The sequence below is a fragment of the Ascaphus truei genome, chromosome 4 (assembly GCF_040206685.1).
Source record: "Ascaphus truei isolate aAscTru1 chromosome 4, aAscTru1.hap1, whole genome shotgun sequence".
NCBI lineage: Eukaryota > Metazoa > Chordata > Amphibia > Anura > Ascaphidae > Ascaphus > Ascaphus truei.
Window position 1 is genome coordinate 33,323,902 of NC_134486.1, and position 17,251 is coordinate 33,341,152.

The window sequence follows — 17,251 nt, forward strand, 5'->3', positions numbered from 1 at the left end:
GTATCCTCAGGTATGTGGGGGTCAAGGTAACCACAGAAGCAGATCACTCTGCTTCCTGCCAATATCGGATATCGTTGGCTCCTAGGAAACAAATGGTAAATATTTAACAAACGTCAATCTTAACCAGGTGGAGGGTGAGGGGGAACCATGTCAGCTATTAGGGCAAAAACATTTGGTAGGAATTACACCTTTTTGTGGGGCAAACATGTTTCAAATGTACCCCAGGAGTCCTTCAGGAATGTACCTTGGACATTAGTACCAAACTATTGTACTACACCCCCACACAAACTATACTTGTGTTTAATATGGGCAGACTTATAGATCCTTAAGAGAACTAATGTTTTGGCGCCAACATAAAAATGTATTTACAGATGTAGCGCATGAAACAGACCACAAAAGGCAGCTTAAGTGCTTCTATGACGTGCGATCACATCTGAGTCAGACATGCCTGGTTTAAAGATTATTTATCAAATGCAAGAAAAGAAACACGAAAGTTTATTTTGTAGAAGGTGTAAGAATTTGCTAAAATAACCAGTCCAACTTTGCCAATTTATGGAGATGTGCAATTAGTTTAAAAAAATTGCTCCCAAAATATTTTAATACCTTGTTTTATAATCATTATTTTTGCACAGATCAAGCATTTAACACTTTTAAAGCATGAAGTGTGTGTGTGTGGGGGGGGGGGAGTTGAAAATATTGTGTATTAATGAAGCAGTAAGCTTGGACACCAATCAAGTTAAAACATTATCAGGACCCCTTAAATGCTCTGAAGTAAACCATCTTAAAGAATTATTCCCATCTGTGAAAGGAGTCTGTAAAAGAACACATAACAGAGCAATAATAAAAATAAAATATTTTTCGCCCAGAAGCTGAAGATGGTAATGCCAGGAGAATAAACACAATCCCAGCAATCTCAGAACCCCAAAACGCACCACATCTGTGACGGTAAGGGGTAGCCGGCCTTCATTAATAAAAGTAAAGCCGGGCTGGCTAAAACCGTATGTGAAAGGCTGAAGTGTCAGCTCTTGGGACTAGTTATGCGCCCTGATGTGTTATCCCATATTTGTGTTCCCCTATTTACGGTCCCCTTTTGGCATGTAATTTAGGCACGCCAGGTGTAGATAGGATCCCTGTTAGGAAATTGCTGCAGGGACGGGACTTTGGGAGCAGGAGATTAAGGGTTGATATTTGGGAGCAAATAGGGTTAAAAAGTGTGTTAAATGTTGCTGAGCGGAGTGCCGGTAGTACTGTTATGTTACACGCAAATAGTGTATCATTTACGGGTACCCGTCTGTTTCATGTTCTTGTGCAGTATAGGTCCGTTATGGTCATTCTCCCTCCTGCAGAGGTAAATGAGAATTTGCATAGGTAGTGTTAGGACCTGCTTACTGATCATGCCTTAATGTGGCTTGCAGTCTTATAACGCTTTGGCCAAAGGGTTTAACTAAATGACCCTTGTTCAAGAGGATATATAAGTATTTGACTGTATTTTTGTCACATTGGATGTAGCATTGGGCATTTCTGTCTTTTGTTGAATGGCAGCTTCTGCCATACAACTGAAGTGCGGTTTTATGTTAAAATAATAATAGAAAAAAGCTATTATCCAGGATTAGATACCACAGATGGCTGAACAAATATCTCCTTATACTTTATAGAAAGGAGTCATACAAAGCCATTATTTGTATGTAGCCCTGTGCGGTTTGGGCTATAGGTCTGCCCTCCTCCTGGCAGTAAGACCTAGTAAGGGTAGGTTTGCCAGGAGTAATTATGGGTTTTCCCCACTTCATGCAGTGCAGTGAGTCAGTGAAGGTAGTGTCATCAGGCCGTGTGTCCAATTAGAAACACAGGGGTGGTGCCTACTGGAGCTTACTTAATGTACTGCAACTTCCTGTTTAGTGAGTCTGTCCCTACCTTGAGAGGGACAAGGTTTACCCAACCAAGCTGTCAGGGCTCTGGCAGGCTTGAGGCCCTCCCTTAGGGGAGCGGTGAGGAAACATACCTCCTACCCTAAAAGGTGGTAGGGGAAGAGCAAGGACCACTCTCAGTGCCATTTGGCTGGGAGTAGGATCCATGGACATCCTGAAGGTGAAGATCCTCCTATCTGCTATGATCTGTGCTGCAGAATAAGGAAGACCAAATAAAGAGCTGCTGATCAACATCTTCTGAAATGGAGGGTTCAGCATGTACCAAGTCACCGGTAATGAATCCCACAGTGTATAAACATGTGATCAGAGGGAAAGGTAAAGGTTCGCTTTATAGCGGCACCTCGGGTGTTTCCTCAAAGATAGATACAGAGGGGTCAATATCCTCATCTGGGTTAGAGGACCACAGCACTAAATGGTGGGATCCTTTATTCAAAGGGTACTCTGAATTTTTGGATCGCACTCGGTTCATTTTGATGTGGGATGAGTTGGTTGATCATTGGTGGGGTAAAGGCACCTATTCAGAGAAGGAGGCTGCCGATGAGTTAGCTAGAAGGCTGAGAGGAGTCAAACAGGGAATTGTGATCCCTAAGGGTTTGTCCATCTTGTACAATGAAATTACCCCTGAGGAACCGTTGTCCTGGGTACTGCCAGGTACAGCTGGAGATAGAAATCTCTAAATTGAGTAGAGCTGAGAGAGCTATAGTGGCCCGCTATCGTCAATCACACGGGTTCACTTATCCCTATGTGCCTGAGCCAATAATGCTTGAAATAGAGGAACAACGTGAGTCCTGGCTCAGAGAGGCAGTGCAGGACTACTTGCGTTCTAAAAGTAGTCATTCAGCATATCACATTAAAGAGAAAGTTTGCTGCCTCATGAGAATTTGGAGTGTGGGGAGAGGGATATTCATGCACAATGGCATCTACAGTCCCATTCCTTTAAAGTAATAGATCATAATGGAAGGGAAGTCGCAAGCCAGATCCCCGGCACTATTACTGAGTGGTGGGTTCTCCATGTTGGGTGTATAACCTGCATTGTATGACATGCCCAGTAATCAAATGTCATTTTGTGTTTGACCAGGTTGTTCACCTGCAGGATGGCCCAGCAAATTTGGTCCATGTGGGGACCATTGGATTTCCACCAGAAGGAGAGTGTAGCCCTGGGTAGTTTGGGCTATTATTCTGTCCTCCTCCTGGGAGTAAAGCCTAGTAAGGGTAGGTTTGCCAGGGGTAATTATGGGTTTTCTTTCAGTGCAGTGAGTCAGTGAAGGTAGTGTCACAGGCTTTGTGTCCAATTAGAGACACAGGGGTGGTGCTTATTGGAGCTGTACTTAATGCACTGTACTTCCTGATTTAGTTAGTCTGTCCTACCGTGAGAGGGGCAAGGTTTACCCAACTAAGCTGTCAGGGCTATGGCAGGCTTGAGGCCCTCCCTCCGGGGAGAGGTGGGGAACCATACCTCCTATCCCACCAGGGTATAGGGGAAGAGCAAGGACCACTCTCGGTGCCCTTTGACTGGGAGTAAGATCCAGGGACATCCTGAGGGTGGATACCATAAGAACTGCTGTAATCTGTGGCTGCTGAAGCAAGAAATATCAAATTGTTACGCCAGTGCTGCCCGCAGACCAGACCCGTCCCCTGAGCTGAAGGGGGAAGTGGTAATACACGCACCCGCAGCAAAGGGAGCGTGTCCGGAGTGTGGTATGAAGCGTTGCCAGGCCAGGTGTAGTAAGGTAGACAATACTTGCCGGTACCGGTTGTAGAGATAGAGTGAAGGATGCCTTGCCGAAGTCAGCGAGTGGAGAGTGGAGGTAGGTCGTAGTCCAAGCCGTGTTCAAGGGGTTACCAGAGTGAGCGTTGTCCAAGGAGTGCCGAGATCGAGAGCCAGAGGGGGTAGTCGTACGAGCTGCGTCAGAACCTGTGAAAACACTGAGAGAATCCAGAAGTACTTCCATACAGAGACTATGTCGAGCAAAGACTGAGAGCAGAGAGGAACTAGATAAAGCAGGGAGGTCCAATTAGGAACGGAGGCGGGACAGGAAGAGCTACAGGAAGACACTGCAGATTGGTGCAGGCATAACAGGCCAGGTGAGTCCTGTTGGTAACCTGAGTATGCCTGTGCAGTGTGCGGGGGCGGAGCCCGAGGTCCGGGGGACGGGAAGAAGAGTGTGCAGACTTAGCGTGCTCCTTAACTCGTGTACGCGCGTGAACCAGTGAGCCAGTGGACGGTGCAGGTGTGCGTGCAGGAGGGCGTGGGCGTGCCCGGCGCTGAGCAGAGGAATCGCCGAGGGGAGTGATCCCGCAACGGCGGCAGGGGCGGGGAGCCGTGGAGGCCAGTAAGGCAGGATTGTAGTGTGTGTCCAGGGGCTCCCTGCGGGGAGGAAGTGCTCTGAGTGGGGAACGTGGAGAATGCCGATTCCTGACAGTACCCCCCTCTTCAGAAACGGCCTCAGGACGGTCCAAGAACGGTTTCTCTGGAAACTTTTTCCTGAAGCACTTAAGAAGGGCCGGGGCATGAATGTCCTTTGAGGGTACCCAGGATCTCTCTTCAGGGCCAAAGCCCTTCCACTGCACCAAGAACTGGAGCTGACCCCTGGATAGGCGAGAATCCAAAAGAGAGTGAACTTCGTATTCCTCGTTATTTTGTACAGTAATGGGATCCGGTTTACGAGTCTGATCCGGAAAGAAGTGACTGGAGATAAATGGTTTTAAGAGGGACACATGAAAGACATTGGGAATCTTCATACTGGGTGGTAGTTGGAGCCGGAATGCCACGGGATTGATTTGTTCACAAATAGGGAAGGGACCCAGGAACTTAGGTGCCAGTTTAGGAGATGGTACCTTGAGGTGGATATTCTTAGAGGAGAGCCATACCAAATCCCCTGGTTTGTAACTGGGCGCCGAACGACGACGACAATCGGCCTGTAGTTTCGATCTGCGGGAGGAGTTGAGAAGGGTAGACTGAATCCTGGACCATACGGTTTGGAGGGAAGAAATGCGTTCATCTACGGCTGGTACTCCAGAAGGGATGTTGGGGATGGGAAGACAGGGAGGGTGGAACCCATAATTTATAAAGAAGGGCGACTCCCGGGTGGACTCGTTTTTGGCAGAATTGATGGCATACGGTTGAGCCCAATCATCCTGGAAATCGGATATGAAACATCTCAGGTACTTCTCCAGGGATTGATTGATTCTCTCCGTTTGTCCATTGGACTGAGGATGATAGGCGGAAGAGAAAGAAGAAGAGATGCCCAATCTCTTCGTGAAGGCTCTCCAAAATTTGGATACGAACTGAGAACCTCTGTCAGAAACAATGGACGAAGGGATCCCATGAATCCGGAAAATCTGCTCCGTAAAGATATCAGCAAGAGCGGGGGAGGTGGGTAATCCTTTCAGTGGAATGAAATGGGATATCTTTGAGAACCTGTCCACGAACACCAAGATAGTGTTCATTCCTCTGGACCTGGGCAACTCCACGATGAAGTCCATCGAAATGTGGGACCAGTAGAAACACAATCCCCCGCGGTGACCCGTCCCCTGAGCTGAAGGGGGAAGTGGTAATACACGCACCCGCAGCAAAGGGAGCGTGTCCGGAGTGTGGTATGAAGCGTTGCCAGGCCAGGTGTAGTAAGATAGACAATACTTGCCGGTACCGGTTGTAGAGATAGAGTGAAGGATGCCTTGCCGAAGTCAGGGAGTGGAGAGTGCAGGTAGGTCGTAGTCCAAGCCGTGTTCAAGAGGTTACCAGAGTGAGCGTTGTCCAAGGAGTGCTGAGATCGAGAGCCAGAGGGGGTAGTCGTACGAGCTGCGTCAGAACCTGTGAAAACACTGAGAGAATCCAGAAGTACTTCCATACAGAGACTATGTCGAGCAAAGACTGAGAGCAGAGAGGAACTAGATAAAGCAGGGAGGTCCAATTAGGAACGGAAGCGGGACAGGAAGAGCTACAGGAAGACACTGCAGATTGGTGCAGGCATAACAGGCCAGGTGAGTCCTGTTGGTAACCTGAGTATGCCTGTGCAGTGTGCGGGGGCAGAGCCTGAGGTCCGGGGGACGGGAAGAAGAGTGTGCAGACTGAGCGTGCTCCGTAAGTCGTGTACGCGCGTGAACCGAGCCAGTGGACGGTGCAGGTGTGCGTGCAGGAGGGCGTGGGCGTGTCCTGCGCTGAGCAGAGGAATCGCCGAGGGGAGTGATCCCGCAATGGCGGCAGGGGCGGGGAGCCATGGAGGCCGGTAAGGCAGGATTGTAGTGTGTGTCCAGGGGCTCCCTGCGGGGAGGAAGTGCTCTGAGTGGGGAACGTGGAGAACGCCGATTCCTGACACAAATAAAGCATCCTGACCTTTTCTAATACCTCCTGCCTAAGACTGAAGTATATTGGGAGGAGGGGGACGTTATTCTTTTGCAGAGACTTCACCCCATACAGCTGGGGGCTGCACAAGATGGAGGCGCTGCACCTGTGGATAGAATTCGGGCAAGACCCCAGAAGCCTGTCCTGTTATTCCCCTACAACACCATGCGGGAGACTCAGGGCCCCCTGTTACCAGCAGGTATGCACCACACTCGCCGATGTAACCAGAGTACTATTTCCCAAGATAGGCCTGAGATGAGATTGGGTGGGGGAAACAGGGTTACACATAGTTACATAGCAGATGAGGTTGAAAAAAGACAACGTCCATCAAGTTCAACCTATGCTAAATTTAGACAACATATACTTTATCCTATATTTATACTTCCTTATTGATCCAGAGGAAGGCAAACAAAAAACCTCAGTGTCATATCATCCAATGAAATCTCATAAGGGGAAAAATAAATTCCTTCCTGATTCCAAAGAATTGTCAATCGGATTATTCCCTACATCAACATTCTTTCCATGTTTACTTATTTGGTATATCCCTGTATACCTTTTCTTTCTAAAAAGATGTCCAACCTTTTTTTGAACAAATCTATTGTATCTGCCATCACAGTAATGAATTCCACATTTCAACTGCCCTTACTGTAAAAGATGGCACCACTCAGAAAAGGAGTCCCAGTGCTCTTTAAAACCCAAAACCCACCTACACCACTTTCTTAGCAATGCATTAACCTCCCTAAGCTCTGACGGTCTCCCTGTGGTAGCGCATGGCACTGGTAGTATTTCAGAAAATACTACCTTGGAGGTCCTTGCCGTAAGCTTTTGGCCTAGATCCCTGAAATCATTTTTTATGACCCTCCATCTTTCTCTAACTTTTTCATTGGTGCCAACATGTACCAAGATCGCCGGATCAATCCCAGCAACTCCCAACAATCTGTCTACCCGATCCACAATGTGCCGAACCCGAGCACCAAACTGTTCGGTTCATGCGGTCATGGCAATAAATTTCCCTATCTACCTTCCTAATAATTGAGTCCCCTACCACCACAATCTGCCTTGGTATCTCAGCATCCTGAGTCCCCTCTGTGCTGGAGGAACTATTCCCGTGGCTGCTAGAGGAATCAGTGTCCCCCAGCCTTGCCATTGCTGCCCTGACACTCCCAATATCTTCACTCAACATGGCAAATCTATTGGGATGGGTCAGCTCAGAACTGACCTGGCTCTACCTATTGCCCCTGCTTCCCCTTCTAACTGTTACCCAGCTACCTACCTGCTCCTCACTAACTGCGCCGCCATCTGAACCACTAGTCGAAGCAAAGGTCTGCTCAGTGATCACTAAACCCCTTTCAAGATGGTCAATGTCCCTCAATATCGCAAGTTTCCTCTTCAGATCAGCAATCCCTTAGGCTGCGTGCCCGCTGGCGCTGAGCACGTGGTGCTTGCCGCTTTTAATTACATAAATGTATATGTGCAAGTCCCCACTCACGTCGTGTGCGCGGGCACGTACGCTCACTTGAGCTTGAGTAAACAAAAAAATGTAACATTCAAGCTCGCGCAACTTGCCAGCAACGCCGCCCCCGGGCGCGCTTGCTAAATAGCCAGGACACCCGGCACTCATGCTTGGAGAGCAGGTGATGTCACCGCTCTCAAGCATGAGCGAGGTCAGCGCTAGTGGGGCTGCAGCCTTACTCTAAAGAGACCACCTGCTCACACTTCTCACAGCGGTATGCTCCTTAGAACAGCTGCTCCAAGTGCACATACATTGTAGCAACTATGAAGTTTATAAGTACTAACAATAAACTGTTCTTCAATATACAATATACCTTGTTTAACTCCTTTCTTGTTCAAACTGCTTCTAGTTCTAACTGCACACTTAATACAACCAGCACTTGAAATCAACCAACCAGTTCAGGACACGACACATCTTGGTTAAGTAAATGTGAATTTACATGGTTACACTTCAAATGCAAATATCACAGCAAACATGGAATGGGATGGGACCCATCTTCTGCCTTTTTTTTGTTGCATATTTTTATGTAAAAAATTTGGACCTGAAATGTCTCCAAAACCAGTTTCGTCTTTTCATTTTAGTTTTCACTCTTTGATCACCAGGCTGTGTCTTCCATTATCTCCCTCCAAAACATCCTCAATGACTTCCGAGTTATATCCCTCAATCTGTTCCTTCTGCTTATCAAAACATATACAAGGTGATCATAGAGTAGCAAAAAAATATGTATTGTTAAAGAGCAAGATGTCTGCTGTCCATTCTTTGTTTTTCAACCTCTGGTAACTTCCTGTGGAACCCCAGGTTTCATATCCACTGATTTCAACTCTGGAGAAATGCTAATGCAATACATGGATTGATGTATGTGTTGCCACCCAGTAGGCTGGTTTCTATCATATGGAGCAGTGAGCCTATGCTTTGCTTTCAAATACTGACATCTAGTGACGAAGACATAAATACCCTGCAAATGCGATCCTGCAAGTTGCCATCTCATAGCTTGTTTATTTGGGGGTCTTTTATAATCAATCCCTAGAGTGTACAAAGGTTTATCCCATCTAGCTGCTATTCATTAGGTAGTTCCATACTGTTACAGCAATAGATCGAGGAGTGCAGATGGGCATATACACACTAATCTCTCTCTCACTCTCTCTCTCTCCTTCAGCTTCCAGATGCCTTTTGTGGCTAAGTATCAAACTTACCTTTATTCCATCTATGATTACTCTTGACATCTGGGATATATGGTATTATGAGACAATTTCAACTGTTGCCTTTAGCCGTGTTTTTATGTCATACTGGCTGTTTTTGGGCTGCTGCAGCTCTATTTTTGGATCTTTACATCAGTGCTGCTATTTCTCCTTGTTTCCATGTATCCTGTGGTTTGAAACTCTCTGTGCCTGATTATTGTTTAGGGTTTGTCTTATTCCACCATTATTAATACAGGACTGGCCGGTCTAAGAGGTATGAGGTATGAAGCTGCTTGCGTGCCTCATCATCCTCTGTTTTTGATATAAATGGGATTTAATATTAGGACTTGCCTTTTCCAGCTACATGGCTAATTATATGTACCAGTTTCAACACAGGGATTTTTTGTGACTTGAGGGAACTTGAGACTGTTTTAAACTTTGTGATGTTGTAATAAAATGTTTTATTCTCTTGGTAAACCAGAGTGCTATTGGGGGTTACTTTTTCTTCAGTTATCCATATGTATAAATGTATGCAGTATAGATATATAGATATGTGTATATAGATAGGTAGATGCACACACAAATCTAAACAGACACATATATGTAATAGAATGTTAAATATATTGTAGCCCCCTTTCCCCCGTGTCTAGGGACGCTACTGTGGTGCTTTACCTGGATGGCTTACAGGAGGCCTGATTCTCTGCTGAAGGGAGCCTGGGGTGACCTATACCCTTACACATATACAGCGCCTCCACCTGGAAGGAATCCGCACACAGGGGGATAGCACCTCCCAAGACAATGTACCCAGTAATTACACACAAGTTATGGTATAACAGTATTTACTGGACACCTAATCAGCATAACAATAATACAACACAATGCATACACTATGTAGACGTATATAACCCCACAGGGTATTCTCACCATACTTGGGTTGCAGGGGCACCAGAACCCTAGTGTTCTTCCCACAATGTTAATCCCACCTAAGTATGAGGCATAGCACTAGCCTGTGAACTGTTGGTGCACTTGTTAGTATACCTGCCCGGGGCTCCAGCACCCGGGTGTAGCTGTACAACAATCAAGTGATCAGTCTGATCCAACGACGCCTTCCGCCTCTGCATGGGGTGGCCTCCAGCCAGAGCGTCCCACTATAGATAGTCTCTGACAAATATGGCAGCTTGTCTCAGACCAAAGGCCCGATGCACAGCATGGTGTCCATCGCTGTGTCCCTGACACTTGGCAGTAAGTGGGGAAGCGTCCGTATCTGGGGGCTTTCCCTGAAGCAACCACAAGCGTACTTTGATTGGGGCCTATCTGGGACCTAAGGGGTTAATCTGGCCTAGGCTGAGTGCCACTGACACTCAGACCCTACCTTCCCATTCCTGGCTCTAACTGAACCCCTCGCGCTTCTAGCTCGCCAAATGTATCCACACTCCTCAGAAGATCATAACAGCCCTATTGGCTGAGCTGCGCCACATGGTATATGCCCCAAAGCACTATGGGTATTGTAGTTCCCCTGCGGAGTCCTAATCTTGTAATGGCCGCTGCTCTGTCTTCCCTCTGCGCATGCGCCGGAACTCGCGCATGCGAGGCACAACTAAAATTGCGGCGCCATACCGGCGTCCCACTGCGGAGTCTCCGTATGTACCGGAGCGCTCCCTGCATGACCGCAATGGTCCCACGAGTGCCCACATGCCGCCAGCAGCCAGCAAGTTGCTACCGCAGCCCCCACCAGCGGTTTCCCGCCAGCCCTCCCCCTCCCACAGCCCGGAGGTAAGAGGGGGAAATGGCTACAATATTAATGTTGTAGAACTATGCATTTGTTTTATATTATTTTGTCTTTCATATTATTATTAGAAAGAAATGTGTAAATTGGTTCAAAGCATATGTTTATGTATCCAGGCATATATGAAGCTCTATTTGAGCAGAATACATGGGTGTGACACAAACAAATGAGGTGGCTGAGTGGTTAAGATGACTGTTAATCCATTGTGCACTGCATGTGTGAGTTCAAATCCCATCCACATCATGTTTTATTTCTGATAATTAAACAAATATCTTTTAACGCTTACTGTATCGGTCAGTGACTTTATTAATTTCTTTTTTCTTTTTACCTGGCGCTGAATTTCTAGTATGAAATATGGAGGGATCATAATGTGACTTCTGTTGAAATATCCATGTACAACTTTTAAACAAGATTAAACTGAAGTTTTAAGGGAAATAAGACACTTTTATTTGAGTTCTAATTTGGGTTCTGAAGCATAATTGCATTGTAACGCTTTCTAAAAGGAGGTCAAAACAACTTGACCCCAATGCTTAAAAGGTTTAGGCCCATATTAACCTGCCAGAGCTGGAAGACAGCCTCCAACTAAATTGGAAATATAACCTCTAAGGTCTTTATAAAGGGTTTTGGGGGCTTTATCTGCTCTGTACAACTACCCTACTCCAAAGGTCAATGCTGTGGGTTCTCTTATCAAATGGTACTCCCACTGATGCCCCCTTTAACCACTGATATATGCTTTAGCTATTGAACCCTTAGCTATAAGTATAAGGAAAAATCAAGACATTTTGTCCCATCAGTTGGGAGAGACTGAATATACAGTAAATTGAGTTTATTTTGCAGATGATATTCTTTTGATGTTAACTAATCCGCTGATTTCCCTAACAAATTTCCAAAAAAACATTACATACCTTTAGTACAATATCAGATTTCAAAATGAATGTCACTAAACTAAAGGCTCTTGCTATACTGTAGGTATGCATCAAGCTATGGAAGCAGCTCTCAAGACCTCTTTTTCTTACCGCTGGAAATATCTGTCATCAAATACTTGGGTATTTATATTACAAAGGACCCAGCTGATTTATACATGGAAAATGACCCCCTTTATTTAAGACACTTCTAACAGATTTGTACTCATGTGAAAAATTGTAGATTTCATAGCTGGGTAGAATTGCTAGGTTATTTGTTATATGTTTTCCAGGCCCTCCCCATGTCTATCTCTCAGAGGGAATTGAATACTTTATAGTCAAAAATAAATACATTCATATGGATGGGGAAGAAAACAAGAACATCTATGACAATTTGTAGAGAACATCGGTCAGGGGTGACTTGGTCCTCCCAAACTTTAACTTCTATCTGACCACACAATTCTCAGCTCTTGTTAACTGGCATGCCAACACTGATCTCTAATGTGGAAGTGACAATGTACTATCCCCCACTCCCTTTACAAACTTACTTTGGATACCCAATTAAAAACGCCCTTGAGAAATTGATGACATTCATCTTTTCTATTTCTCTTATTTTACTGGAATAAATTTGCCATGAAGGCTGGGCTAGCCCAGGACTTGCCTCCTATGTTACTACTACTTTCCAGTGTAAAATCTATGACAGGCTGCAAAACTAAGAGCTTTCTTGCTTGTTTTGAATCTTGATTGTCAAAATCTTTCACTGAACAACAAATAAAATAGGATCTTCTGAACTCTGAGTTTTTCCGTTATCTCCAATTACGACATTTCACAAACTCATTGAATTTGCATGGGGGGACATTAGGTGGGATCACCTGCTTTGACAAACGGTAACTGTGCCTGAATTCTATCTTTATAGGAGACTGTATTTCTCTTCTATATAATATTTTACAGGATGTGTACCCAAGTATTAATCTTTCATACATTCTACACTGGGAAAGAGAAGTGGGCATGAATTTATCATTAGAAAAGTGAGAAGTTATCTCTAGTGATACATCTAAAAGTTCAATCTACAGAAATGTAAAGGCAAATGGATATAAAGTTCTCTTTGTTTTGGTATCTAGTGACAGATAGAGTTGACAAATTGTTTCGGGAGTCCTCCAATAGATGCTGGAGAGGTTGTGGGAACGATGCATCATATCCAAACAGATTGATATACTGTCTTCACACGTATTATCAGCATGTCGATGCACGATTGAGAATTACGTAATGCAGAAGGAACCTCCACCGTTGGCTGTGCTTTTACCAACATCGAGAGAGGTAAACCTTAAGGAACATCTAACAAGTTATCATTTTCTCCTATACTTCTGTTGAAAATGCTCTAAATTAACAGTTTTAAAATAAAAATTAGGGACTTTAGTACATTTTGAAATCGGCTTGGTTTGAGACGATTAAATGTTCATAGAAGACGAGGTGGCCGAGTGGTTAAGGCGATGGACTGCTAATCCATTGTGCTCTGCACGCATGGGTTCGAATCCCATCCTCGTCGTATGCTTTGTTGAATATCTGATAATTAAACATGTTTTTTAACGCTTGTCATATCTGTCAGTGACTCCATTTATTTTAATTTCATCCTACCCCTGAACTTCTAGTATTAGAGATGGAAGGATCATAACAGGACTGCCCTGTTGAAATATTAATGGTGTCAGTGGGCATACAGTTCCTCTACCTTAAATTAATGTCAAGCGGCCCAGACGGCTTTTTAAAGTAAATATTATAAGACATTTGCTGATATCTTAACCTCTCATCTTCTGTCATTGTTTCATAACTGTATGTCTCTTTTAAAACTCACTTCAGAAATGCCGTAGGCAATCATTGTCACTCTCCGTAAAGAGGGATCACAGGCCTTGTTCAAACTACAGACCTATATCCTTACTTAATACTGATAGAAAATGAAAGACCAAAATTATGGCAAACACATTGGGGGAGGTTCTTCCTTCCATGATCCAACCTGACCTAGTGGGTTTTGTCTCTAAGAGACAAGTAACAGACACCACCAAGAGAAATTTCAATCTTATATATTACTCTCGTTGTAATCCAGGGGGAGCATGGAGGGAAATAGAACAAAAAGACAAAAAACAATCTAAGTGTAGACAGTTATTAAATTGGTGTAAAATTCTATGTCTTGTCTTGGCTCGTATGTGATTCCTACTTACAAGATGTAAGTTATAATCAAGCGGTTTTGACACACAATGGTCTCTGCTAGGAATGTTGTTCTCCACTCAGTGATGGGGTCTCCAATTCTCAGCTCAGCAACAGTGTATATGTAAAAGAAATGATACCATAGTGCAGACCAGTACAATATAAAACTCGACTTTATAGGGTTAAAAAATGAACACTTACAATAAAAACAAGTAATTTAAGCATGTTTCACAACCATTGTGATCAAGGAGAGAAGAGTTTGTTAGCTTCAGGCTCACCCGCCTCCTCCGATGTGACTTAGTGTAGTTCACCTCTCTCTGGGACTGTGTGTCTCCGGCGGTGGACGGCGTCTTTCCAGGCTGTCTCCCCTCGTGGGCTCCTTCTTCTGTGGGTTGTTAGACTCCCATTTGGCAGATGTTCGCAAGTACTGCACTTGGAGCTGCCTCTCGGGTGGATGATTCTGCCTCTCTCTCCGCCGATACGTCACTTCCGCTCCGTCCCGATACGTCACTTCCGGGCGCGTCTAGGCGAGAATCTGTATAGCAATCTCTCCTCTCTCCTCTCTCCTCTCAGGATGGCTACCACTCTACGCGTTTCGCCAAAAAAGGGTGTGTGGCTTCCTCAGGAGTGTACCGCCCCTTACTCTATGGTGTCTTTATATATCCTCAACAATTGGTATTTAATCCTAAACACTTGTAAAAAACACATGGTCTGCACTAATTACCATCAGTACATCTATATACATGGTGGAGCACTTTGGATAGGAGTCAAATCTTCTGTCTAGTTGTTACGGTTTAACCTGTTCCTATCTATATAGAAACGTGGAATGGGATGATAGGAAAATATAATCCTATTACTATTTTGATATGGATAATCCTGTTACATAAAGGGTAATAAAGTGAACTCGAATTTTGTCCACATTGTGGAACTTAGATAGAAGCAATATGTAGTATTGCGGGTCAATTTTGATTGGATCTGACTTGATCCTAATTAAGCTTTACATGGAATAGGTTTCAGCGCTTGATTTAAATGTCAAAAAAAGTCAAAAAAGGGGGCAGAGCAGGGGGAAAGAAGGGGAAAAAAATACACTGTTGCTGAGCTGAGAATTGGAGACCCCATCACTGAGTGGAGAACAACATTCCTAGCAGAGACCATTGTGTGTCAAAACCGCTTGATTATAACTTACATCTTGTAAGTAGGCATCACATATGAGCCAAGACAAGACATAGAATTTTACACCAATTTAATAACTGTCTACACTTAGATTGTTTTTTGTCTTTTTGTTCTATTTCCCTCCATGCTCCCCCTGGATTACAACGAGAGTGACGATTTGTGGGACTAGTGAAACCAGTCCCCACCAGCCGGGTTTGAGCAGGGGGTTTGAACCTTTTAATATAATTTGCACGTGATTTGAGCACATTAATATTGTTGAATAATCAATTGATTTTGTTAATAATTCACTGTATAGCTTAAGTGTACACTAATAGAGTTAGCGCCGTTTCTTTCACCTTCACATAGCACGAATCTTATATATTATGCATGTTCTAAACAAATTCCCTTAGTTCTCCTTTTTTGGGAGGCAGAGAAAGCCTTCGATAGACTATATGGGAAATATAACCTCTAAGGACTTATGTTCTTTATGAAGGATTTTTGGGGGCTGTATCTGCTCTGTACGACATCTTACTGCAAGAGACAATGCTGTGGGTTCCTCTCTGTACCTTTTCTCTTATCAAATGGTACTCGCCGGTGATGCCCCCATTAACCACTGATATTTGCATTGGCTTTTGAACCCTTAGCTATAAGCATAAGGAAGAATCCAGACATTTTGGGACATCAGTTGGGAGAGACTGAATATAAATTGAGTTTATTTTGCAGATGATATTCTTTTGATGTTAACTAATCCGCTGATTTCCCTAACAAATTTCCAAAAAAACATTACATACCTTTAGTACAATATCAGATTTCAAAATGAATGTCACTAAACTAAAGGCTCTTGCTATACTGTAGGTATGCATCAAGCTATGGAAGCAGCTCTCAAGACCTCTTTTTCTTACCGCTGGAAATATCTTTCATCAAATACTTGGGTATTTATATTACAAAGGACCCAGCTGATTTATACATGGAAAATGACCCCCTTTATTTACGACACTTCTAACAGATTTGTACTCATGTGAAAAATTGTAGATTTCATAGCTGGGTAGAATTGGCAGGTTATTTGTTATATGTTTTCCAGGCCCTCCCCATGTCTATCTCTCAGAGGGAATGGAATACTTTATAGTCAAAAATAAATACATTCATATGGACGGGGAAGAAAACAAGAACATCTATGACAATTTGTAGAGAACAGCGGTCAGGGGTGACTTGGTCCTCCCAAACTTTAACTTCTATCTGATCACACAATTCTCAGCTCTCGTTGACTGGCATGCCAACACTGATCTCTAATGTTGGGTGGAAGTTGACAATGTACTATCCCCCACTCCCTTTACAAACTGACTTTGGATACCCAATTAAAAACGCCCTGGAGAAATTGATGATATTCACCTTTTCTATTTCTCTTATTTTGGTATCTAGTGACAGATAGAGTTGACAAATTGTTTCGGGAGTCCTCCAATAGATGCTGGAGAGGTTGTGGGAACGTTGGAACGATGCATCATATCCAAATAGATCGATATACTGTCTTCACACGTATTATCAGCATGTCGATGCACGATTGAGAATTACGTAATGCAGAAGGAACCTCCACCTTTGGCTGTGCTTTTACCAACATCGAGAGAGGTAAACCTTAAGGAACATCTAACAAGTTATAATTTTCTCCTATACTTCTGTTGAAAATGCTCTAAATAAACAGTTCTAAAATAAAAATGAGGGACTTTAGTACATTTTGAAATCGGCTTGGTTTGAGACGAGGTGGCCGAGTGGTTAAGGCGATGGACTGCTAATCCATTGTGCTCTGCACGCATGGGTTTGAATCCCATCCTCGTCGTATGCTTTGTTTAATATCTGATAATTAAACATGTTTTTTAACGCTTGCCATATCTGTCAGTGACTCCATTTATTTTCATTTCATCCTACCCCTGAACTTCTAGTATTAGAGATGGAAGGATCATAACAGGACTGCCCTGTTGAAATATTAATGGTGTCAGTGGGCATACAGTTCCTCTACCTTAAATTATTGTCAAGCGGCCCAGACGGCTTTTTAAAATAAATATTATAAGACATTTGCTGATATCTTAACCTCTCATCTTCTGTCATTGTTTCATAACTGTATGTCTTTTTTAAAACTCACTTCAGAATTGGCGTAGGCAATCATTGTCACTCTCCCTAAAGAGGGATCACAGTCTTTGTTCAAACTACAGACCTATATCCTTACTTAATACTGATAAAAAAATGAAAGACCAAAATT

At 43.9% G+C, this 17,251-nt stretch overlaps 2 non-coding genes across 2 annotated transcripts; both read left to right on the plus strand.

Annotated features, from left to right (window-relative positions):
* The first annotated feature begins 13,113 nt into the window (after window positions 1–13,113).
* TRNAS-GCU (transfer RNA serine (anticodon GCU)) lies at window positions 13,114–13,195 on the plus strand. Its single transcript has one exon. It is a non-coding gene; the product is annotated as a tRNA-Ser (tRNA).
* Window positions 13,196–16,749: 3,554 nt separating this feature from the next.
* TRNAS-GCU (transfer RNA serine (anticodon GCU)) lies at window positions 16,750–16,831 on the plus strand. Its single transcript has one exon. It is a non-coding gene; the product is annotated as a tRNA-Ser (tRNA).
* Window positions 16,832–17,251: the final 420 nt, after the last annotated feature.